Here is a 27,149-nt window from a genome sequence, read left to right as displayed (position 1 = left end):
ATATTTTAGCACATATGTAAAAATTAGCAGACATCCAGTTCTGTGTAATTTCGCCTTTTATATTCATGAACAATAAAAACCCATCTCGATTAGTCTGCTCCCTCTTGCTGTCTAGTCTGTCTCTCTTCTGCTCAGCTGTGTCCATCTCCTAATCAGATTAGGACATTATATTTGAGGTTGTTGGCTTAATCAGTGTAATAAAGGGTCTCTGAGAGCATTGCCGCCCATTAGTGTCATTAGGCTGCTGCTGAAAGAAGGGATTTGTAGAATTTGCCTGATAACCTCTGCTTAGAGGAGGTGAGCATCCATCTCTCAGGTGAACATATTGATCTGTTTACTCCCATATGAGCTGGCAGGACTTGTAGGAGTTTGCCACCACACAGAAGCTAAAAGGGTAGTATTCGCTGAACAAATTGCTGGTTGGTTGCATAATAACTTCACTTCTGCTGCTTCTTTCTGGTTTAGAAAAGTAATGTTCTGTTGAAACGGTTCACTTAAGTGCATGGGGATAACTGTCTGAATGTGCTACTTTCAGCATTCAAGTATCATTGTTGAAATGGGAAGTTCACGAATGGGGCCAAACTCAAAAAATTTGGATTAGGGTCCAGTTTTTTCCCCTACACAGACGAATGGAAGGGAAATGATAATTCTATCTGGCTGTGACCCAGACTTGTGACTTTTGTCAAATCTATTTTTATAGGGTGTTGTGTGTTTCATCTTCAAATGACGAAGCGCTGAGTGGTTTTAATCTTCAGGCCTCACGCTGTCATGCTTTCATGACACACTGGGTTTGATAAACCACTGCAAAGCGCTGTGTGGCTGCTATGGCAGGAAGCAAGCAGAGGCACTGCCAGGCATCAGTCCAGCTGGATCACTGCAGCTAGACTCCAGGGGCTGGCATCAATATGCTACACTCGGCTATGCTGCCTTTATGGAGCAGAGGCTGCGAGGGAGTGGCTTTGCCAATTTTGATTTATGGCCTGAGATTAGCAGCTGCATCGAAGGCTGGAGGTTGTCATCCTCTTGTGTATATGGAGAGATGTTCTTAGAGAACGAGAACCGTCTTGATATGAGCCAGAGTTATGTGTAGATGGTCCATTATGCACATCAAATCCCTCTTCTGTGTGTTAGTATGAGTATTGAAATGAACAACCACATGGTCCGTGGGCGCTAGGCAGCTCGCAGAAACAGTCAAAAACGTTATCAATGACCCTTTCAGTAATATAAGCAAAAGCATTGTGCATGAAAGACTGGGAGGCTGTATTGAGCAGGCAGAGAGGCCAGACTTCAGTAATGGGTCACTGCACACTCTAAGCAGAGAGCTCCTCAAAGCAGTTTTCCTTACTACAGATTTCAGTGATGTAACTGCCAACAGTTCAGAAGTGCATATTTAACTGCTAAGCATTGAAACTAATTGGCGTGCCAGTATGGTATTTACAATATCTGCTGACTGTCTGAAATAAAGTTTTAGGAAAGTTAAATTGTTGAGCCAGTTAATACTTTGAGCCATGTGGGATTTCTTTCCAATAGACTTGAATGGATATTAACTAGATAATCACTTTTGTACAACACTGTGCAACTCTCGAACCGCCACTTGTTTCTTTACATTTTGCTAGGAAAATGGAAAATAGTGGCAGCAATATATTGAATTGTGCAAACACAAAAGGAAATACACTTAAAAGACAAACTGAATTTTACAGATGGCTGTAGACACTCAATGTTGTAGACACTCCTGATCTCTTCAGCACATATTGACAAGGATTTGAACACAAAATTTTATCCCTTATGAACTGTTGCCATTGATTTTTCTGGCTCGACTGCCATCCTTCCTTTGGGACCATTTCTGATGAGCCTTCAGTGAACAGTAGACAGATCAACTGAAGGACTAGATACATCTCTTAGGTCCTGTGTTAGGTCTTTACTGGATTTTATTTCCCAAACAGTTGCTTGGCTTCTAAAGGAGAATGTAAGGGACATTGGAAGATTACCTAGACAATGATGTGGAATTGGGAAAAGGCAACAATCAAATTTCTGATCCAGTCCATGTACAAATCTTCTCCCAAGCTCTTTCAACTTTCATATCGGTTTCAGGCTACCAGGTCTTTGGAGCATATTTTGAGCTGCTACCCCAAAGCCCCAGTAGAGGGGGAATACATTGTTGTGCATTCAATAGCTCACGTCATCATCCAGACAGGTTCAAAGCCTCCAAACTAGCTGAAGAACTCTATAGACTCACTAACTCCAGCTCATGATTGGCAACTACAGGTGGACCTGGGGGAAACAGCTGAGGTTTCCAGAGTACACTGCTTAGACAGAAGTCAGGGCCTGATCAAACCTATGTGGGACACCCAGGTCAGGGTGACTGAATATCAAAAAGCTGAAATCCCCGATTACCCTAGGTTCTTCACTGATGACATGTCCAAACTGCTCAAATGAGGTTTGTTTAAACTATTCCTGTCAAACTGGTCCATATCTTGAATTTAATGTCTTATTTGTGTTTGAATCATTCATAGGCCAGAGTAAAGTGGCTTAATTAAAAAAATAATACATCTTCTGAAAATCAGTGAAAAAGCAGCCAATGTCCAAAGATCATCAAAAAGTCAGGACTAGTAAAAAGTAAAAGAAAGTCTGACTCTTTGGAAGCAAAATATAAATAAATGAGGGGTAGATCTTTTTTTTTCAGATTAGGATTCAAATTTTGGAGGTGAGGTAAAACCTGTCGTTCTTTAGTTGAACTTATAGAACCATAACCACAAAAGGTACAGCAGATAGCTGGGGGTCAAATGAAAAGTGAAAAACAATGGGGCAGTGCATGACCCAACAGATAACAAATACATACATATGAATAGGAAAAAGGGAAACAAGAATAAAGCTGGGAGAGACAATCACAGAGAAGGGAAACTGACCAGAAAAGTGTGAGGATAACTAAAAATAAACGGGTCAAAGTATTCTAAATCTATGACCTGGAAGTCTTTGATTTTATATATATTTAAAAAAGACATAATTAAAATATAACAGTGTTAAGTCCTTTAGTGAATGTTCCATCTCAACTGCTAGGTCAAAAAGAAAAAAAAAAAAAAGAAAAAAACATGTAAAATGATATATTACTTCTAATAACATTTCACTCCCTTTGGCACCATTTTGTCACAGACAGAAGGCAATTTTACAGTTCCATTCAGGACTATAATTTGTAATTATGTGGTGGTTATGGTGTTATGATTCTGTCTGTGGCCTCTGATACTCATTTGACAGCCAAAGAATGATTAAAGTCACCCATCAGTCTGTCATTTGAATTATTCACCACATAGACAGCTATAGTATCAAAATCAGAATCAGAACAAGAATATTAATCCTTCAGGGAAATTGCTTTTTAACAGTTGCCCAAGACTGTATAAGCTATAAAATTATACAACTTCAGCAGAAAGACGAGGAAATATAATGACCACAGAAAGGAAGGACCTCCAGTGACATTTGGTGTAGCATTCATTCATTCCTATTTTCTGGCTCAATATGCTCCTCTGGCTTATCAGAAGACTATTTAAAGAGTCAGAGGTATACATGATGAAGTTGACATCTTCTTGTCCGTGCCTGCATTCACTGTACAGCTCCGCAGCAACTATGCTGACCTTCTGAAACAGTTAACTGAGTCTCTCAGGCACTGTACAACCATAGTGAGAGCACAGCTAACAATAGCTTAGACTCATAAGTGTTGGACTTTGTCAGAGCTTCCCTTTGTCACTGACTCTGATCAGAAATTTTATGGATGGAAAATGGCTGAAAAAAAAGTGGCCAAGTCTTCTGGGTTCGATTTTCTCAGGATAACAACACTCTTCCTTTTGCATATGACATAGTCCTGTTATTTTCATCGAGCAAAGACCTCCACCGCAGGAGGAAACAGGTGAAGTGCCTGCTCCTGGGCCCTATAAATGTCCCAGGGTATTGATCATGGTGAGGAAAGAGGGTATTGGCAGAGCTTCTGCAGTACTAAAAACGCTGAACTGGTCTGTTGTGGCAAAGAGACCACTAAATGCAAAAGAAAAGTTGTCCATTTCCCACACTCCCCTATAGTCTCAAACTTTGAGTCATGACAGAAAGAAAGAGATTGTGGATACAAGCATCAGAAATCTTTAAAGAGCTGTAAAGAGCTCAGTCATCTGGGGGAAGCTCAGAACAGAGCTGCTACACTTCTACATTGAAAGGAGTCAGAAATAACAGAAAAACCTTAACTGACTGATAGGAGGCATCGTGGCACACTGGGACATTCTCGGTGTCCCAGGTGCCTTGGTAACACCTTGGGGTTTATTTAGAAGATTTATAAATTATGTTATATCATGTTATACTTGAAGCCTGAAACCCAGTTGGTAAAAATAAAATGGAAGAACACAGTACTTTGTGGACCTGCTCACAACTGTTTCTGAGTTCTGATACTACAAATTTGTCCTGAAGGGAGAAAAAGGAAAACACTAAAACTGAGGAAATGCAGTTGATACAGACAAACATACAGTGCTGAAACAACCGCTAGAAAAGGAGGATAAAAAATATGCTAAATTCTTGGCCTATCAGCAAGAGTGTTTATAGAAGTCATGACACCAGATTTGCCATTGTGCATAAGTAGTTGTTTTCGAGTCATTCCCTTCCATAATTAGTCTCATCACTTGTTTTTATACCATTTAGAATCGTATTAATAATATATATTACTAATAATAAATAAAGGAAAAAATATTTTTGAAAAATTGTCAGAAAATGGCTTCACATTGTGAATCTTGCTGACAACGCCCTCATACCAGATCAAGGTGAACTGACATTCAGTAGCAGAAAAGCTGCATACTAGAATGGTTGAATAATATCTGGCTCACTGCCAGCCTAAGCATCTTAGAAAAAGTTTTTGAACAATGTCCTGTTGCTGCCACGCAGTAGTGGGATTACCTAATGCGATTAGCAGAGTCGCCAAATCAACCGTGGTGAATGTAGCTCATAATTTACAGTGAAGAGCCGAGGAAGGTGTACAACAGAGATTAGCAAAGGTGAACTCCAGTGAGCCATACCCTCCCACCCAGTTTAAAATATACATACTGGGGTTTACAACAGGAGTGTTACTTAATTTGATTGCAAATCTTCCTAATGAAGACTGTTCTTTTGACAGACTAAACAGATGCTCTATCCTATCTTATACTTTCATTTACAATTAGTTGTGTCCACTTGAGAAATGTATAGTATTTTTTAAAGCTCTTAATACTAAAGATGATGTCTCTTTATCATTTTTTTTAATTCTACAATTTGTCTGAGAGCCATTAAATAAATTAAATTAAATCTTTTGTCCTATCTTTCTCCCTTCACCCCAAACATCCAGCCTGTTTTTTTTAAATCACAGAAATGTTAAAATTTCATTTTTAGTTTCACCTCAGACACCTGGAAAATATTCTAAATCTTCTTAAGGGGCATGCCTTTAAAGTTAATGAAAACAATATTGTGTTATCTTGAGAGAAATTTGCAGTGACTACGATTTGAGACTGGGCACATGAAAGTGACACCTATAATATGGTATTATTGTTGTTTCTGTTGCTTAATAGCAGAAGTTGATAATTCTCCTATTGCGACATATTTTTTTCCCAGGGGCCATGTGATTGGAAAGTCTAGAAATTACTATGTCAACATAAACAATTTATGTTTCTGCATCCCTCAACTACATGAACCCTGTGCACATGTAACTGATCACATGTCGATATAATCAAACTGTCCTAATCATCATCCATCTAAAGTATTGATTATATTATGAGTATGATGCCATTGATGTCTGATTTAGATGACATATGTCTAAGCTTTCAGTCCTGAGAAAGATTTGCATCTTGGGTCTTCAAACTGAGCCATGATACACATTCACATCCTTGCCTCGCTGCTAAATTTGTGGGAGGGGAGGCTATACTCTGACAATGTTATAAAGAAGAAGAATGAATTCCCGACAGCTAAATGTTAAATGAATGTTTTAAATGCCACAAACAAACTAATTACTCATTTATGTGCCCTCGTGGCACGTTTGAGGCATTTATGCAAACTAGGCTGGCACTTAGCTGACCTATCTATTGTGCTTTAATATTTTAAATCTCACCATTTGGCTCATTTCCCAAAAAATTCAAATTCTGTTTCTCAAAACAGCAACATGCCAACCCCGACCAGCCATCAAGTATTTATTGAAAGTGTACACTGAGTAAAGGCCATCCTGCTGCAGTGACCAATGGGTAATAAGATCACCAGTGTGATACAAAAAAGGTCTTCAATGTCAAAATAGGAACCTATATTTTCTGCATTTCCTGTATCCCGGGGAAAGAAATGAGCCTTATCTTTGAAGAAGGTGGCCATCCATCAGCAATTTATCTCAGTTTATCAGTCTGCCCGAGTCGAAATGTGCAATGATGTTGGACATTAATCAAATCCTGACACCTCACATTCAGGACTGAGACATGCACCCTTTCTTCCTGCCCAAATCTGGTCATTGTCCTGCTTGGGTTCTCTGGCTGCAGATTTAAATCCAGGCGGTGCTGGGTGCCAACATCAGACTGCTAGAGGGCCCTGTCATGTTAAAAGGGCATATGAAAATTGCAGCGACCATGCAATGAAAATCAAAAAAGCAACACATTAAAAGTCTTGTACTTCAGCATCTTCATTACAGTTTTATTGTGCTAAATGTATCGCTGAAGTGCTCTTAGAACTCGCCCTGTTGAAAAGAGCAAAGATGAGAAGGATAGAAAGTTACATTTACTGTGTGTCTGTGTCAAGAATAATCTCATCATAGACAATGCTGCAGATCAAGGGGAGAGAGCTTCTTGTGGCTGAGTTCGTTTTCTCTCTTGCTAGACTCCCTACTGACCACTCATTCATTCTGTTTTAGAAATTACTGAGTGTTACTGATGTACTGAATCGAAACTATCACAGGAGCCAAGGCTGCCATAAATTGAGCATTTTGGACATTGGCTGCTCAATCTCTCCAGTCTATATTCATGTCAAAGCATCGATCTAACGTGGACAGCCAAAGGTCTGATATGTAGAGCAAGATTTTAAGAAAAATCTGTCAGTGATGTAAGACCTTAATTCAGCCTCGGAGAGTAACCCCTGCAGTCGATCATAAAACCCTTTAGAGGACTTAAATTTTTCAGATGGATGAATATCTGGATACAAAATAGGAGGGAGCCAGATGTGACCCTGGAACAATTCCCTTCATTTTCTCTCTGCTATCAAATATAACGGATGTTTTGTGGCTGCTCTTGGTTGAACTCCATTCTTTCCTTTATTATTTTGTTATTGCAGCAGAACATTTTATAAAGAGGAGATGTGTATGGATTTTACACAAGAGATTTACTTTTTTAAAACTTATTTTACATGAAATGAGTTCATGGGATTTCATCTGTCAGTAGCACCACGGTAGCACTGGATGATTCACATGTTATCATAGCTTATAATTGAAAGTAATTGTATGCACATTCTTCTATCAAGTTCTTTTTTCCCATGTTTACACTCTTTTACTGCGACAGAGTGCCATTTGGTCCAGAGGTCTTACAGTGAATGTAGATGTGTTTAAAAGAAGATTTTAAGGCTTTTTTGACTTTCATCCATCCATCCATCTTCTTAACAGTACGGTCACGGGGCCTGCAGTCTGTCTCATCTGGATATCCTAGATGGGTGACCATTCCATGGTAAATGGTAAATGCACTGGTTCTTATATAGCGCTTTGAGTACTCCAGGAGAGTAGAAAAGCGCTCATTCGCATTCACCCCATACACATCCCATTCACACAAGCACTATTATCTATACGGTTAGTGCTTTCTAACTATCACTCATATGCATTCATACTCCGATGGATGCATCGGGGAGCAAGTCGGGGTTAGTATCTTGTCCAAGGATATTTGGCATGCAAACTGGAACCAGGGATCGAACCACCAACCTTCCAATCAGCAGCTGACCTGCTCTACCTCCTGAGCTACAGCCACCCCTCCATCACAAGGCTAACACAGTCAGACAGACATTCCACACCTATGGTCACTTTAGATGATCTTTACCTAACTGTTATCTGTTTTGAGTGTGGGACAAAGCCACAAATACCACACATACTTAATGCCTCAGTTAACCAGCAGGTTGTTGTGAGGCAACAGTCCTAATGAGTGCCTTTTAATTTTTTTTCCTCCCTTGTTTACATTTAACTCAGTCATAAAATGTCACTGTCTTTCAGGCTCTTTTGGAGGCTATTTTTTCTATTTTTTAATAGTGAAAGGGCATTTTATTGTCTAGCACACCAGGCCGTTAGGGATGACTGAAAAAATTCATTGTGAAGTATTTCTTTAACTGAAGTTTGACCCTTTTCAATAACAAATTTAAACCTTTTGCACTGGGAGTTGAAATCATGAGAAATGTCAGCAGCAATGCAATTACAGGTGCTATGCACCCTCTCCTTTGCACAGCTGACATCTTGAAGAGTGAGAATTCATGCAGAAAATTGCATTTTTTATGTTGCCCTCACACTGAGTGGCTGTAACATGTATGCAAATTCCGCTGCCTCAGAACATTCCTGTCACTGATTTGGAGCATATTCGAAATGGCTTAAAATAAAATAGTGTATGATTCTTTAAGACACATACATACAGCATACAGTGTAATATACGTGCACTGAGAGGTACATCTTTGTCTTTTATGAGATCATCTGTTTTAATAATGGCCATGATGGATGATAATGTTCTGAGAAAGCAGCTCCTAATGTGTTCCCACTGCTAATGTTCAGATTATAACCCGCCTTTTATGATGGCTCTTGACCCCCCTGCAGAAAGATGCTGTATAAACATAATATCTTTTGTCATTAAAGTACTAGAAGAATGCTGTATAGACTGACACAATGCTAATGTCTTTCCCTGTCTGCTATCTGGCAACGACACAACTCCTTTTCTGTGAATATTTGAAAGTTCACACGGCTTTTTCTGTGGTGTGTGTCAGTTATTACCAGGACATTTTAGAAATGAAAATGACCGGTAAGTATGTACTGTATAGCTAAGCGCATTTGAAAACAAAATAAAATTAAAATAGGATTCAGTTGCATTCAAAGTCAATGGGGGATATGCAAAGCTTTGAGATAATACCACTTAGTGTTCCAGTACTTCTATATGGTATGGTATATGGTTTCATATCATCATATTGTCCATTTAGTCAGTTAAGTAGGAAGGACAGTAGTAGTGGGATTCATATCTGGTCATGGATGTATAATTGGCCTTCAAAGAGACTGGTGACCTGTCAAGGATACCCAGACATCGATGGATGGACTTTTTCCTCATTTCAAACATGTTAATTTTAATGCATGGTCAGTGTGTAGAAATTATTGCTAAATGTAAGCCAAGGTTTTAAAAAACAGTTTAATAGTCATATTTATTTTACTTGCCTAATTGACTGGCCTTAAATCAGTGAAGCTGTGACAAAAAGACATACACTGACAGGCAGTTTGTATTTTCGGCATATTGAGTGCAGTAGACCAACATTACACATCAATTTACTACTGAAAGAGGAGGTCCATTTGCATAACCCAGGGGGCATAGAGCACAGATAGTTTTCATCACTTGCCTTATACGACCCGTGATCATCCCAAAGAATACAATTCTTTTCTATGTGATTAACCTCTTGCTCCTAGATTTCGATTGTGTCCCAGATTGGAATAACTTCGACTAATCAGCCATTCTCATGTCCATACTGATATCTCTCCTGATGTGATCTTCACCATACTAAGACAAAATCTATATAGAATGCATTATTCATACTCCCAAAACAAGCCCCATGAATTGATTTATGATCACTGATGAATAATACATATATAATTTCAAGCAGTAAAGCTTTGGCAACCATACATCTTATTTCTTTTTTTCCCTTTTTCTACTGTGAAGTATTTGTGAAGCAAGAACAGCAACACCTGGAAACATGAAACTTTATAACACGGCCTTAAATTCCTCTCTGTGACTTTTACCCCGAAACTTTAGTTACTGAGCACATAGATGATACTGTAATATTTAAGATAAGACATGAAAATGGCGGTCAAGTCATTATTTCTAATAATCTAATTTCAGCATCTTATCAGAAATCACTGGAACAGCTATCCTAAAACTGAGGCTTATTTCTGGATTTTGCTGATCTTAACTTGATAGGGAAATTTTAGTCTGTCCCATTTTATGAGCCAATTCCTTTTTATTAAAAAAATGTCACTTTCAAAAATTTATAATAACTCTAACTGTGAGATATCAGCTTGAAATTCAGGAAGTGTTGACTGAGCTTAAATAATAAAACACACCATCTTTCACCACTGAGGGATTCCACAAACGTAAAAAATCCATATACTGGCAGCATGGATTGTACACAGTTCTGTTTCCATGATTTAGTGTCGTAATTTAAGATTAGTTTAGACTTCTGTGTTGAATCCATGTAGGCTCTACAGCCTATGCAATTGGCTGACACCACTGCCAGCATTTAACATGCCAATATCACAGCAAACTGTGTAGTAGACATGCCGGTGCACCTTGTCCATTTCACGCCTTTTCTCTCCAAAGTGTAAAAATGTACATGCATGCAGAAGTTGCAGTAAGCTGCAGTACCATCAGAGGGAGATGATTTATTTCAAGCCAATGTGAAAACAATCACAGGAAAGAGCTAAAAGAGACATTATTACATATAAATGCATATTAGCCAGATAACTTAATTGTTTCTGACATAGAAAGACCCTGGAATGTACTTCATACTTAGCGACTTCTTGGCTTTAAATGTATTATCTCCCCCTGCTGGTATTTGAACTTCTGCATGCGTGTTCACACTGGACATGTCGTGTCTACTACACGCTTTGATATTGGGCTGTTAATACAACAGCATAAGTCTATTGCAAGCTGATATCTAACCTTTGTTGCAATAAGCCATTCCTCTTGAAACAGTTATTACCAAATCTAAAGTTCACGTTATAAAAATAATAAAAAAAAATAACACTTTGTGCAAAAAATTCCCAAGGGTCACTTTAAAAGTTAGTTACATTGTAAAAAATTTTTAGTGTCTGACAAAATCAATTTTAACTGCAAGCGTTTTACCTGTGATGTAATTTCCTTCATATGTGTAAAGGTACGTTTGAAGCTATTTTTTCACCCTGCCTCATTAAACCACACACTGGGCTTGGGATCAAATTCCCAGGTGGCCAAGACCAGATTGTCAATAATGTAGCTATTCATAGATGTGGTTCATTTACAAGAGCTCAATTAAATCTGTTTAAAAATAGTCTGAATTCTTGGAACTCTTATTTGAATCTTATCATTTTTCTTTTTCTGCTGCTATAGTTACTGATTTCTGTATCTCATTATTCTCAGGGACTTGATCAAGTAATAACCCTCATGTGAATGACATGTGGCTTTAATAATTGGTGGTTGCCAGGACACGTATCCCCCGCTTCTGTTGTAATGCATGTTGAGAGGAATGGAGGTCAGGAAGTGAGAGACGCCTCAGGTAGCTATTCTTGGCCTTAGCTTCGAGTCATTCACATTCTCTAATTGCTCAAGTTAACGTGTGACAAAAGATGAACAGCAGCCCTTCGTCCAGCAAAGCAAACGGCGAGCACTGCACACGTGCTTCACATGGCGGAAGAGAACAGTTTATATGTTGACATTTACAACCTAATTAAAACCAACAGGGGAAATGAACCACACAGGGTCAGATGCTTATTCACACAAGTATTTACACACAAAATAAAGTATACTAGCACTTGCACAGACAATGGCACAATCCTGCACACAGTTTAAGCACTCTGCACATTTGCTAATCCCACCCAGCTGGAAAACCTGCTCATTTGAATCACTAAAATCCTAAGATGATTAAAATATATTACCATGTCAGAGAAATTCATACTGGTAATATTAAAGATGTATATATGCACATAAATTCCCCAAAGCCCCCCTGCGTTTTGATTAGCAGATGAGAGAAAAAACTGTAGGTAACAAATAAAATGAATCAAAGGTGGAATTTTAAACAGCGTAAAGTTGTTATAAGAATACATTTGCACATCATTGTAGTATTTGTTCATAAGCGCACACTAAACTACCCGGGGCGGAGCAGAGTCTGCTGTCACATCTAACTTATCAAGTAGGAACGTGCCTCTCAGCCACTTGTTTCAGTTTTTCTATGGTAATAGAGGACATGAACTGAACTCTAGTTCTTCAGGGTGAAGGACTTTTTTATGCAAAGTCTGTGAATTGCACCACAGTTGTTCTTCCTTCATTTGATGTAACTCTTGATTGGAAACCAGAGCAAGGAAAATCTCACTTTGGTTTCACATTAACAATATTATCAGTGCACAGATTCGCTTTCATTACTTCCATGTCATTGAATTTCTTTGTAAGGAACACAGCATATTCTTCACTTTGCCACTGCCACTGCAATATGCTTTATTCATTAAAATGCCCTTTAAGCTCTTCTCTGCAAAGAAGAACACCATTTAGACCTCACAGTTTATTTAACCTCACACATGAATGTGCTTGCTGTGATGTAAAGCCATGGTGTTTGCTTGTGCAGAGCCTCCTGTCATTACACTGTGTTGTGAGTACAGAAAAATTACATGCATTATGCTTGTCCTGCAGTTTACTGTGGCTCTTATATTTGCATGGTTTTTTTTTACATGCATCCAAATTTTGTCTTATGAATCCAATAGGTGGTTGTTTAGTGCATGTTAATCATTTGCAGCTGGCTTTCCTTATCTTATTGTCATGGGTAATTGGTTATGCAGCACATGGAAACCAGAGACCTGCAGGCGACACAGAGGAAGAGGCACATTGGGATGGAAGAATCTGCGATCACTGAAGCGTGTCAAACATTTTTTTTTCCCCTTTTCCCTCCTTTAAATTGCTATATCTTGTTTACCTATTAATTTCCCCTTCTCCTCAAACCCATCACAACCCTCCCAAGCATTTCTTTATATTTTACTTTTAAAAATGTGCAACTTGAATATATACGCCTTCATTCCATCTGTCTCGCCTCTCCTTAATTTTCCTCTTTATTCTTACTCCTACTCAATCTGACAGCGAACCCATATCTCGATTAGACCTCTGGAAATGCCTGTGCAATTTCCTGGAAGATTATAGTGATGGATTTACACAATATCAATCAGAGCAAAGATGTGGCTCAAAATAGCCCTCTGCTACTGGCAAGAGATGTTTTGGAGCGGTGGTCAAAGCTCATATTTGCTCGACTACTTTCTTTAAGCACATAGTCAAAAATGGATGGGTTTTTTTTTTTTTTTTAAATTATATGAAACAAGCTGTTACAGTGATTTTAAAAACCTAGTGGGCCTCCTGACAGCAGTTACCTCAAAGCAAGATGAGCCATTCCCTGGTGACTTTTCATCTAATTTGACTAGTATTTCTCTTGCTTCCCTCAACAAACTACTCTGAATGAGGTCACATTCCTCTGACCTCGGGGCATTATTACCCTGTAATCATGTGTTGCTCTGCATGGCTACATTTGTTATTTCTCGTTGACAGCCTAATGTTAGAAGAAAGCAATTTTACCTGATGGATGATCATAAGACTGGGAGAGGCTATATCAGCTTCATGCCTCACCAGTGAATTATGCACAACAAAATCCCATAGATGCCTGAACCAGCTGCCCACAATACCTGCCTTCTCAAACCAGCTTTACACACTAGATATTATTGCCAGAGGTGTGAGGACTTATCGGCTTGTCAGAATGTGCATGAAGATCATTCATAACCGCGGTATTTGCTTGCCTTCTTAAATCAAATAGGGTGCCAGTCCTTACATTACAATGTTGTCATGAAAAATTGTTGACTTATTTTTAAGCAGCATAGGTTGGACAACTGATTCATGGGTCTCAGGGCGTTCATGATCACACAAATCAATCGGCACTGCTCCTCTGGCCCGCACTTTGTCTGTTGGCAGCAATAGGGATAATGTGTCAAAGTGGGCCTCCTCCATCTTGTCACTTTAAGTGCAATCAATAATGCTTCCCCACCAACTGAACGCCTCTGAATATCAGCCCTCCCCTCGCCTCGTACTGCGCCGAGCATTTCAATCAATATTTGACTGGGGGGCTAAAACATCTGCAGGAGCAACAACAAAAAGCGAGGTAATATTAAATGCTATACAATACACTGAAAATGACGCCACACTCTGCAGGAGTGTCTCTGCAGGACCGGCACTGCGATGGAAACCAAAAAAATAAATGAAAAATTGAATTCTCTGTGACGGTTGTGTCTACAAACGTCATGTTTGTGTTGTGTAGATTTTTACATGGTTTGAGTCTCAGTGGAAAACGATTTCACAGCCTGTCATAATTAAACAATTAAACTGCTATTTAACTTCAACTCAATTTAGCAAATCAAACACTGCATCACAGCTCAATCACTGCTACAGCATAAGTATGTGGAGAGGATGCTTTTTATCTTTAAACACAGTTTTCCAGCAGTGTTTTACAGTGTGAATGTGTTGTCCCCACAGCCTCATACATCACTGTAGAGAATTCTCAATGTATGGCTTGCCGTCGGCTTCCAGACGGGCCCAATCAATAAAAGCTAGCCTCTGGCCAACGTATCTGTAAATTAGTCTACCTAAAAAATTCAACAAGCCCATAGAGCGGTTAGATGTGTGCACATAGGTGCTTGGCCCTGGAAACGATTGTATTAATTGCCTCGGGGATTATGAGACACAGACCTCCACTCTCTCATGCATATTTGACACTTCTAGCAGCGCTCTCAAGCCCCCGTTGCAGCTAATGGATGGTGTTTGGCGCAGTGTTGCATATGTATTAGCTACCAACTTATAAGTGGGCATGTAGTGAGCACATCCCCATGCATGCCTATGTGTCTGTGCGAGTGTGTCGCTTCTGTTATCCTGAGCCGGGCAGGGTAAGTGCAGGGCTGGGTGGTCAGGTTGCTGGTTCCTAATTGGTATGACTGCTCCCACTACTCTTGCCCTCACAGGCTGGCACTACCCTTCTCTGTTAATCTGTGCCAGGGATTTGGCTCACTTGACACTCAACTGACCTGACAGTCCTTTGGGTGTCTGTTGCAAACAAATATACACACAAAAACGAAATGGATGACTGTACAGACACTTAACTACAAGTACTCCTGCACAAAGAGACAAACTCTCATGCAAATGAGAGACACGGATATGCAGTCACTTAGACAAGTGCACGCACACATCAACGCAAAATCACAGTTCAAAGAGCCGCAACTCCATTTGAGATATGTTTCTGGACAGCATCACTATGCTGTAGAGGGAGAGCTCTTGACAGTGTTGTTAGGGGAACGGCATCAAACAGTGGTGTGAGTATGTGTGAGTACGTGCCGATGCCACATCTGCTGATAATGTCCGCACGCAGCCCTCGAATGAGAAGTGAGCTTGTTGATATCAAGTACTTGCACATAGCTATACATGGTGTCCTTTTTGTCTGAAGAGCTCATCTGACACGGCAGACTGACATCTGATCTGATGGCTTTTGAAACTTCTGAACATGACGCACAGCCTCTGAAACATGTTCTTGTCTAGTCACATATGCAAATATTTTATTAAGGGAGACTGACAGGGAAAACATGCTACACAATTAAAAAAGGTCTTCGAACACAGGGCATTAAATGAGTGTCACTGATGAAGCCATAGCTACAGCCTGTGATCACAGGAAAAGCAGGTGTCAACTGCATTGCGAGAAGTCAACAAAGCTGAAAGTTTGTGGTTTAGCAGCTGTAAAACAAATAAACTGGCTGAAGCGATGAAGCAGCAGTCTTAACATGACCAGAGGTGTCAATGCTCTTCATATGAATCTACTTAATGCATTAAGTAACAGTCACTTATCTGAAAAGGCAAGGGAACAACACAAAAAAGACATAGTAATGCCTTATGTTGTTATAAGTAAGCAGATGTTTACAGAGCAGACAATGAACAAATCAGCAGTGTTCTTTCAAACTCTCGAGGGAACTCTATATTAACCGTTGCTAAACATTTCTGTCAGCTGTTCAGTGTTAATGTGTGATTTATCAAGTTATTTCTAAAAAATATAATTTGCTGCTGGAAATGAAGCCGATAAGAGCACCGAAACTAAACAAAACCAGTAAAGTCAAAGGTCATAAAACCAAAAAAGTGAACTGATCAGGTTTAAACCTTAATTAGATTACAGATATATATAAATGGTAGAATATAGAGCTGGTATCTTACCAAAAAACTTTAGCTCAACTGGACTGCTTTTAAATTCATAAATACTACCAAAAACGGTGTCAGTTTAGTACGTGGTACCATGAATGAAAACTTACCTGTGATTCTCTGAATTTTGAGTCTTTGCTCAAGGGTCTGTACACAGACAGGGTGAGCTCTCCTCTTTAGCTCAAGAGCTCATATGTAACTCTGGTAATACTCTTGGAAAGTAAGGAAAAATGTCACATATATACTTTAATAATGCTTCAAGGGTAGTCTGTGCATTAAGCTAGCTCAGAAATTCAGCGCACAAAAATGTAGGTTATTAAAAAAACAGGCATGAGTTTAGAGAGTGGGAGAGATATTTCACTACAATAGTCGAACAGATGGTTCATAATTTGGAAATGATTCGTTTTGAAAATCAGAACTGAGGATGAGTTAATCTCTCGTGGGGTTTGACTTGGTCTGAGTATTAAGTGAACTTTCTATCACTGCAGAGTCAGAGCGCATTCGTACTTACAGCAAGTGTTAAGCAGTCCGTTGGGCTTTCTCGTGCTCGGTTGACATATTCTGAGTGTCCGTTTAGTGTAGCACCAGAGAAGCTTGGTTGATCAGGCTCCAGCTTGATGGTTAATAGCCATGGCCACTGCACAAAAAGAAAGATGAAACAGAATGAGCAATAGAAAGCCTCCCAACTCAAGACAGAATGCAGGTATTGGATGGTTCTTCAAAACTCAATAATCGATGACCATACATAGCAAGGCTTTGGGAGGTTTTTCCATCTGAACAGAGCCCGTACAAAACAACGCCACTGTATAAGACAACAGCCTCTTGATTGATACTGCTCTTTTTTTTTTTTTTACCTTACTTTTATCCATCCACATAATAGAACACAAAACCTAAATAAAGTGAAAGATGTGCATGTACAGTATCTTCACATAAATTCCTAAATCAATCCTCAGTTCCATCTCTGACATTTTTTAAATTATATTAAACCTCTATTTTCAATAAATTACTGTCACTCCCTGTTTATAATTGTAAAGACAATTTTATCATTTTAATAGTACAAATAAATTAAAAAAATAAGCAAACTTTAAAAAATATTAACAAAGGAAGAAGTAAACTGCAGGAATCAACATCCATTCTGATATGGTCTTTATTATTGGCGACTATAGTGTTGCAGTGAATTGTTTCCCGTGAATGTTGACAAGGAATCTTGGAGATAAGTCGTGCCTAAAAAATGCAGTGATTTCAGTGGACTTAATGCTGTCAGGAGCACAATCATCATATTGCTGCACCCGTATTTTCTAAAATAGCCATTCTAATGAGAATGTCCCGTCTGTGCAATCAAGGACTCTGCTTGCTTCTCGGCAGGACACTACCTCTGATCTGAACACATGCACACACATTTGGGGACGGGACTGATGCAGGCATTTCCTTGTCTTCATTTTGTCATTGTTTTGGAGTGGAGGCTGGTGATGGCGTAATGTACAGCTTGTTAATTGTAACTATGAATCCAAAAATCAAACTAAAGTTTCTGCTAGGACTTAAATAAGCTTTAGCTCACAACCCAGCACTTCTTCAAGTCTCTGTCCTAAGACAGTGGTGCTGTTTCAAGGGCAGAAAAGTGTCATAGACCACTTTGTAAATTATACAGTACTCAGTCCCAGGAGACCTATAATCCTCATTATCCATAATGTATACATCCAGCATGAGAACCAAAGAAAATGACGATGGTTCTGACTGCTTCTGATGTAAATGACTGTGGCCTGAGTTCACTATATGTTCGCACCCTCTATGGCAGCCACAGCCCTCTGAGACCATTATCCCACAGTGCTAAAGCACTCTCACCCATATGGACACTAACAGGCACACGTCATGTGTGTAAAATGTTACACAGAACTCTTCACAGGAACCCAGGCAGTTTCAAAATCTCTCTAACGAAGACTTGTACACTTCATGGAAATAACAGCTGCTGCTTGTGTCTTTAGTATATGAAGGGCAAGCATGTAAAAAATAGATAAAGAAAATACCTTCTTTTGAACTGTGGATGAGCAATAACCTTAGTTTAAGACGCAAGGGGAGGGGAAGACACGAGCAGGTGATAATAGGATAAATCCTGAGCCCTGAGGCCACAGTGTTTAGTACACTAAGTCTGTGTTGCTAAAAAGATGTAGCGTCATGATAACAACTTGTGTTTATGGAATGTCGCCGCAGAGACGCATTACTGTCTGCACCGTGTCAGTCATGTTTTGACTAATCACAAAACAGAAGATGGCAGAGAAATCATAGGACCCCCACGTTCCAAAAAAAACAAAAAAACAGGTGAGATAAAGGGAATTTTAGCAGAATCCAGGCACCAGCAGGGCTTTTAGTGATGGAAAGAGTTCGGGAACGCTGGAGGGTGAAACATGCTGAGGCTGGGTGACACACCACTGTTGTCTCAAACAGTTAGACAATACATTGGCCAAATTATTTCCCCGTGGTGAAAAACTGCCTAACGATCCTTGTCTCTGGTGCTGTAATTCATTTATTATGCTAATAGGAAAAGCCTTTAGTCTGATCAGACATTGCATAAACTTAAGTGTGCTTCAGTGTTCTCTAATCATGTAGGAAAATGATTTGAAGGCTCCTAGCAATTCTGCTGCATTATAACATGCTGGAAATTATTCACAAAATTGTCAGATGATAAGGGTTTTAAATATCTAATAGGCAGCTTTGGACGGGGATTGCAATCTTCCTGGCCAGCAGCCATTTTAATCCTTCATCAACAAATCTGAGAATTCTGAATAAATGCTCTGTAAGGCTAAACATGTATAGCTGAGACTGGCTCACGGTAGTCTGGCATGACCCAAGGTCTTTTCTGCTGCAAGCAGTGGGCTTACTGTATATGTCAGTAAAAAGGGCCATCAAGGTTATAAAAATGCAGTCTAGGTTCTCCCCTGGCATATGACCCAGGCAGCTGTCTTTACCCACACTCTATCACCTTAATCTCCCAAGAACTACTTCAGCCTCTGGGGAGGAGGAACTCTGATTTAATAGAGTGACCAACCTGTCTAGCAGACTGTCATCACTGAGGAGAACCAAACATTTGGTAAAGAGCACACTTCCTGACTTGCTTCTACACTGGGTGGACTGTAACATCCTGACACTTGTCTAAGCCCTGCAAAGATGTAGGAAAAAATGTTGTTTGGTTAGCGAGTATGTTCGGGTAGCTGCACGAATATCACAAACCCTACATTTTATGGTTGGAAGCTTCAAACTTAATTTTATTTGTGTCATTGTGTGGATGATCTAATTTTAGTCTTTATGTAATGCAAGAAAGCAAGGCTGTCTACTAATCACATTTACATCTGATTACGCAACAAAAGATTTCAGATGGTGATGTCTATTCTTGAAATATAGCTACACCAGTCAATCACATCAAAACCAGCCATTGCATAAGTACCTGACCAATTACAGTCTGTACAGGACTGTGCAGGGGTGTCATTTCCTGTAACTGTGACACCTGCAGCGGATCCTTTGGGAATTGTGAAAGGATTTTATTGCCAGATATGCATTAGATGCTCATTTGGTGTCAGTGCCTTGGCAGTAGTGAGATGGGTCTGCAACTACCAAGTGCTACTTACAGAAGCTTGCCTCAGTTTTGCCATTTTTCTTCATGCGGCATTAATGTTGTAAGGGGGCACATTTTAAGATAAAGCAATTATCTAAAGCTGTTGCTCTTTGTGTTTCCTGTTCCTTTCTGTTTCCTGTTCCTTTGTGTTCCTCTGAAGTTTTGGCGTAATGGCAACGTGTGTCTTACTAATAAAGAGATTACAATTGTTTTTATTGGTAAGTGTTCATGATTAGCATTTGTCTCTATTTTATTTTATTTTATTTTATTTTAAGAATACCACTATTATTGTTCAGATAACTTCCAGGTTGTGGCACGGAAGGGTGTATTTAGCAAAATAACCAATTACTGGATATAGAAAGTATATATTTACTGGTTGCACCATAGGTGTAAAGAATGCTTGAGAAAGGAAACATAAATGTGTTTTTTAAGGTACTCTGTTTTTGTTTTGTTTTTTTGTTATTTTTACATTGTTCATTATTTACACTAGCTTTCTTTGTGTGTTGCTGCCAGCAGTTGTCAGTAGAATAGCATGTGACAGGCAGCAGATGCCGTTATCTTTGAGACTGACAAACCTCTTGGGGATCCAAACATAACAGCATTAATCTGTTGCACTTTAACCTTTAAAACCTAAAAGAAAATATCTAAAAAAAATATATATATATATATCTCCCAGGAGTTTATGTTCTTAAGAAATGCTTAAGAACACAAACTCCTGGAAAAAAAACCTAAAAAACCCAAACAAACATTTACTTTCCATCTCTGAATGTGAATTAGATGTTACCCAGTCTATTTTTTTTCTTGCTTTTTAATTCTTGAATATTTCCTACAGGTCAGAGAAGATTTATTAACACATTTTAACTGCAGATAATAGTGTCCTTTAATGGAATTAAGGTATCACTAAGTCATAATTTAATGATTGATTAATAAAGTAATTTTGAAACACAATGTGCCTAATTCCTCTAATCCCAGTTGAGCTTTGTCTTTTCTTTGTTTTATGAGGTACTGAACTGAATATCTTTGAGTTTTATATTGCTGGTTTAATAAATCAAACCATTTGAAAATTAACCACCTTTGGCTACAAGCATTGTGAGTTTTTTGTATAGATCAGTCAGCGACCTAATTTAGAAATCAGTCAGACAATTAAGAAATAAAAAATGTAGTTTTCTTTGCAATCTTAACACAACTAAACTTGGAAACTTAAATGTAGTATTGTTAGGTTTTTTTCATGCTATTATTTTTTTAATTGCAGTGATGTGTTGCTAGTTATGCTATCTCATTATTTCATATAGAGAAATTGTTTTTACAGCAAACTGATAAATAATTTTATTTTATTATTTTATTTTATTCAATTAATACAGTAGGTGCAGGCTAAACTGTTTGCAGTATTACCATATAGATTACAGTGATGGACTCTTGCAGTGGTGCAGGGCAAACTGTGGTATCCATGGTCACTGCTAGGTTGGGTCCTGACATGGTAAAAGACAGGCATGGCACTCAGGATTTGCCGACTGAATATTCTGTACATGTGGTTTTCTAAACATCATGAAAAGCAAAAAATTACAATAATAAGAAACATGTGATGAATAAAATAAAAAAATATGACACTGAGACATAAGAGAGTAGTATAGTAGAGTCACTTCAAAGTTCTTTGTGTTTATGGGTTGTGGTTTTCTGGGCAGTCGACAGTATAGTGGTAATTACTGTTACCTCAATAGCAAGGTGGGTCTGGGTCTCAACCTGTTGGCCTTTCTGTGTTCTCTCAGGCTACATGTTCCCTCAGGGTACTTCCACAGTCGAAGGACAACTAATGATTCTCAGTTGGCCTTAGGTGTGAATTTGAATGCATCTCGCCTAATGTCAGCTTGGACTCCAGCCCCCATGACCCTGAATTGGATGGATAGATGTATGGATGACATTTTTGTCTTTTTTTTTTTTTACCTCAGTATAAAACTTCATGAGGTCAAGGAAAGACTTTAAGGATTTAACTATATAATGGCAGATGCTGATGGGGATTTGAAATGTAGTGCAAACCATGTTTTGAAGATGGACTACAAAAAGCACATCTTAGATGTTTTGCCACGTGTTTTTCACATGTTGTTTTATGGAAGCTATAAGTCATAAAATATTACTGTATTAAGGGCGACCGTGGTTCAGGGGATTGGGAAGCTAATCTTGTAACCGGAAGGTTGCCGGTTCGATCCCCAGCTCTGTCTGTCTTGGTCGTTGTATCCTTGGGCAAGACACTTCACCTACCGCCTACTGGTGATGGCCAGAGGGGGCGATGGCGCGATATGGCAGCCTCGCTTCTGTCAGTCTGCCCCAGGGTAGCTGTGGCTACAACTGTAGCTTGCCTCCACCAGTGTGTGAATGTGAGAGTGAATGAATAGTGGAATTGTAAAGCGCTTTGAGGGTCTTGAAAAGCGCTATATAAATGCAATCTATTATTGTTATTGTATTACCAATGTTAAAATAGACAAAAAAGGGAAGCTACCAAATGTAACAGCGAAATAAGAGTGTTTGCTTTCATTTTTGCCACTCATATTGTGTCTTCTCGGTGAAGAGATGATGTAATTAAACTTTTGCCTTCATTAAGACTCTCAGTATCTGTGACTGAAGTCAAACTAATTAATGATAATCCTAAAGGCTGGCAATAAAGGAAGGCTTAAAATGAGGACCTAACTAAAGCAGAGTAGACGCGCAAAATAATCTCAACTTTACTTTGATCATTTTGATATAGCAGTCTTTATACAGATATAGAAAACTTCTAGACCTGTCTGACAAAAGTAACAACTTCATAAAAAGCTGTTTTTACTAAATCAGATTAAAGCTCACAGTTAACCTGTAAAGTAAAGATATTATTAAAAGCCCAGTTGTATAAGCATCTTAGCAAGTTATACCAGGAGATGGAAACACATCAGTAATTTACATGAAGATCTGCATCCTTTGTCAGGTCATGTTGATCGTTTGTTTTTGTGAACTGTCAGATGGTGCATTGCTCTGAATTGTGAGGTGGCATTATCACCTTTCCTTTTCTTATGGACTCTCTGCTAAGGGAGATAAGAAAGGAAGCATTCAAGCACCTTTTTTTCTCAGCAGCCAGACTTCAGCTACATCTTATTATGGCTGTGACTTAGACAGTTTTCTATCTTTTAACACAGTAACCATCACAAGGAAGAGATCTGACCATGATTAGGGTTGACCACAGACCTGGTTGTGCATTAGTCTGAATTTAGCTCACTACAGGTCACAAAAAATAATAAAATTTGCCTACATAGAGAAATGCACATAGAAGGAAATGCATGCACATTAAATGAAATGAGGACAGGTGGATACCAAGCTACATTTGATATCCACAGAGATTAAACCATTCATATCACATTTTCACTTATCACAGCATCACCTCAGAATACCCCATCCTGAAATTGCTGTTTTATGTCCAGTGACATCTGCATCTCCACAAGACTCCCCTTAAGAGGGCATTTTCTAACAAAAACATGTTCACACTGCTATGAACTGTCGGAAGTGCTTTGGAGAGATCTCATCGAAAGCATAAGCAATAAAACAAGCCTCCCAGTGTTTCCATTTTTAAATACTCAGAAGGGAAGGTCTATAATGCAGTTTCCTAGTACTTGGTGTCCCCTGACTGAAACTGCCAGGGCCCTCCTTCAAGTGTGGGCTCTTGCTTTCCTGCAATATCAGCATTATGTTAGAGAGGAATGAGCGGCAGCTTCTATAAGTCTAAGCGCGGTCATAGATCTCAGTGGACATCTACTCTGGCTCTTCATTATCTGCTCTCAGCTAACATCCCAGTTGGGGGGCAATGTGTCTGGATAAAAAGTCTTTATTATGTAACTGTCTGAAAAGCTGCCTGTCAGCTTGTTTACACGCCAATGCATCAGTCTTCCAGTGCTTTTTCATCTCTTTAGAATAGAGAGTCATATGCTTCCAGCATACATTATAGATCGATAGGCATGCCCATCTGGTGAATGTTTTCCTCTGGTTGATTAAGAAATCCAAGTAACAAGTATCGTACTGTATCCTGACTAATGCAGACATCAATCATATTATCAGTAGGTGGATGTTTTTGCACCTACATGTTGAGCCAAATCATTCAGCTTGAAAGACAGTAGAGCACTGACTGTGCTGCCGTCAATTGCTGTGGGTGCTGCCTGGATGAGTGCAAAGCCCAGACCAAACAAGGAGAAAGATTAGTGGATCTGTTTAACCTCAGGGCAAAAGGATATGGTATTAGACCGTGGAGTTTGCTTAGCTGTTTGCACTGCCGTTTGCCTTGCCGTGTGCTCTCCCTCTACAATATGTCTCGACAGTGCAACTCGGAGCTAACGGCACTAATTAGATAAACCACTGAAGGATTTTCTTTTTTTTCATTTCGATTACTTGCACGTGGGATTTTGGAATCAGTGCCTGTCTTGCTTTGGCATAATGTGTGCCAATCACCCAGTTATATATGTGATCTGTAGTTAATTTACTCAAGCATTTAGTCAAGAACTGCAACTTAATATTGTGCTACTGCTCATAACGATAATGTGTTCTTTGTCTATAGAGATGTATTAAAGATATTTTTTTGTCTCAGCTCAAATATGAAGTAATAACTGAAATGGATATAAGATTAAATTAACTCAAGAACTGGAGAAGCAAGCGAAATGAACAGGATTTTAATAAGGATGTGCTCAGGTTAAATTTGGTTTGAAAGTATGAAGGACTGTTGTAGAAACGAATTATTAAAAATTGTGATGCGTTCAAGAGACGCATGATCACACTCGTCGTGACACTCTATCTTGTTATCACCCATCAGTTTATGACGGACTAAGTGTTTTTCATTGTTACCATCTTGGTGTTTTCAGACCAGTGTGAAGAGTGAGAGGTGGATCTGACTAAGAAACTGAGCATCCCTGCACACTTGTATACTCGTTGTGACTTCTTAGTCACACAACAGGCCAGGTGTAAAGCACACACTGCTTTATCCTTCTTTTTTGTCTTCAGTGGGGACCACAATTTACAAACAGTCATGTTGTGGTCAATAAGACTTGAAACTAACAATCACAAACTGATCAGGACATGTTTTTACTGTTTTTTCCCCCCATAGACTTCAATACATGTGCAGGTCCTTTTTCAGATTTAAAGCACTACTTTTTGGGCTTCAGGGATTTTTCCATTTTTATATGGAATCTATGGAAACAGAGCATTGCTGGGTAACTTGTCTTGCCTAAGGAAACGTGAACAAGAAGAGCTTGGGGTTTAACCACTTTTTTCTAGCTGAAGCCAGTAAAACCATGAAAAAAGTGACCAAAAATGTTTAATATACTGTAAAATATGGAGTTTGTTACAAGTCAATTGCTGTATTGTGAAGTGTTTCCTACGATGTAACAAAGTTTCTATCAAAAAAAAAAAGAAAGAATAAATACATAAATATAAATGCATGACTATGCTGGTGTCTTAATAGGCACCGCATCCTTTAACCAACAAAATATATATACATGTGCAGCTTTCACTTCTGCTTTCTGCATCATCCCCAACTAGTCTGACATCCAAGTAATAAAAAATATTCAACAAAATACGATATAAACTTTAGCTCACTGACACAAGTACAGGAAGAACATTTAAGAATTCTTTCATGAAGGTGTGGGAGAAACAATCTGGAACATTTTAAGAGCTCAGAATAGGATCAGTGTGAGACAAGAAGCCATTTTTTTTTCCATGGGAGCGATACTTCAGAGGTATCAGAAAATGTTAAATAACTGTTGTCAAAACAAGCTTGAGTGTGTCTAGGAGAAACTGTCCTAGCAAAGATAACATCTTTACCTGAATTTCCATTTTCTCTTCCACTTAATGCCTCTGCTTCATGATTAGACAAGCTAACTGTGTGACCAGTGCAACCACCAGTCTGTTTTGCAGACATAGTGACACTTGTGTATATGGCAGCAAATAAGTAACAGAAAATACACTGAAAACTGTAGAGGTTAAAACATATGTTTTGACGTTTAATTGTTAACTGTATAGTTCTGCACAGTACAAATTTTTGTTGTAATTCTTAAATAAGCAAGCAGCCTTCACAGGTTTCTACTGTTGCAAATCGGGTATTCCAGCTTGTCTTTTTTCTTGGAGTTTAGATCCATATTTTTTTGCTTTCCTAGCTACTTTACAAGGTAATACCTGCAGCTCTTGCTGATGGTATCTCTTTGGTCATGTTGCTCAGTGTTGTTTAACCTTAAGAAATTCTGCTTCTCTAGATCTCTGACTGTGTCATCTCCATCACTTGGTGTTTGCACTACTCTTCACTTGAACCCGATAGGAATTGAGGTTTGTACTTAAAGGCTGAACTGGTACCATCACATTTTGAGACATCAAAACATTGAGCGCCACATCATTGGACAAACTTGTCACTTTGAGTCCACTCAGAAACTCCATCTAACTGTCACGGTGATTCAAAGTCAAGACAAAAGCGTGTCACTACATTTTCACGGCACTTTAAAACTGACATTAACTGAAGGGTGAAAAAATACCTCAGACAACTGGTAGGAATAATCACATTTCTATGCATTCTTAGCACAAATTGTAGTGTTTTTCATATTGTAATGATGATCTACTGCATGTGCAGGTACTGATATTCTATTAAGGAGTTTAAGAGCTACCTGCACTTGGAACTGCTGCTGATTTTAAAAAGACCAGACAGAGAAGAGTCTTTGATGTCGCTGCCAATAACCTCCCAATAAGAGGTTGGATATCTCTTTCCTTCCAGGTGTTATGCTTCTTGTCTGAGTTAAAAAACAAAAAACAAAAACAAAACAAAAAAGTACTTTTCGCTGTGTTTCACTGAGTGAAAAGAAAGAGCAAGTATAGCAAATAACAACAATTTGCTCGTTTTAGCTCTCAGGCTGCGAGCAAAAGGGAAAGATTAGATCAAAATCTGCAGATGGAAAAGTCTGCCTGAGATTAGTTTGTGAACACCGCCTATGGTTTAAACACTATTGTACAGAGATTTAAGATGACAGTTAAAAAACAGAAACATTAAATATTTAGGTTTATTCAACTTCATTTATTCAACATAAATGATAAGCAATCTAAATTAGTCTTCGCTCCTTTGATTAAAAAAAAAAATCCTAAAGGTTGGCAATAAACAGAAATCCATTCTATCAGCTTTTTTAAATCCTTGCGATTGAAAAATGTGCCTTTACGCTATTCATCTTCTTTTCAGTTGAATCCACTTCCTTGGTCAGGCTCAGAATTTTACAAAAGGATGGAAAAGATTTGGACTTAAAAGTTCAGGGTGAGCTTTCATAGGGACCGGAGCAAGAGTTATCCAACTACAGAGA

The 27,149-nt window shown here is 38.8% G+C and overlaps 1 protein-coding gene across 2 annotated transcripts in view; it reads right to left on the bottom strand.

The window, feature by feature from the left end:
- Positions 1 to 27,149, bottom strand: part of chrm2a (cholinergic receptor, muscarinic 2a) — an 85,368-nt gene that overhangs the window by 38,104 nt on the left and 20,115 nt on the right. For both annotated transcript variants that reach the window (XM_063500937.1, XM_063500938.1), the window contains exon 2: positions 16,717 to 16,842. The gene's annotated coding sequence lies outside the window, so the exon portion shown is untranslated. The remainder of the gene's footprint in view (positions 1 to 16,716; positions 16,843 to 27,149) is intronic.

Source organism: Pelmatolapia mariae, linkage group LG17 (assembly GCF_036321145.2).
Source record: "Pelmatolapia mariae isolate MD_Pm_ZW linkage group LG17, Pm_UMD_F_2, whole genome shotgun sequence".
NCBI lineage: Eukaryota > Metazoa > Chordata > Actinopteri > Cichliformes > Cichlidae > Pelmatolapia > Pelmatolapia mariae.
This window is presented reverse-complemented; position numbering and strand designations above follow the sequence as displayed.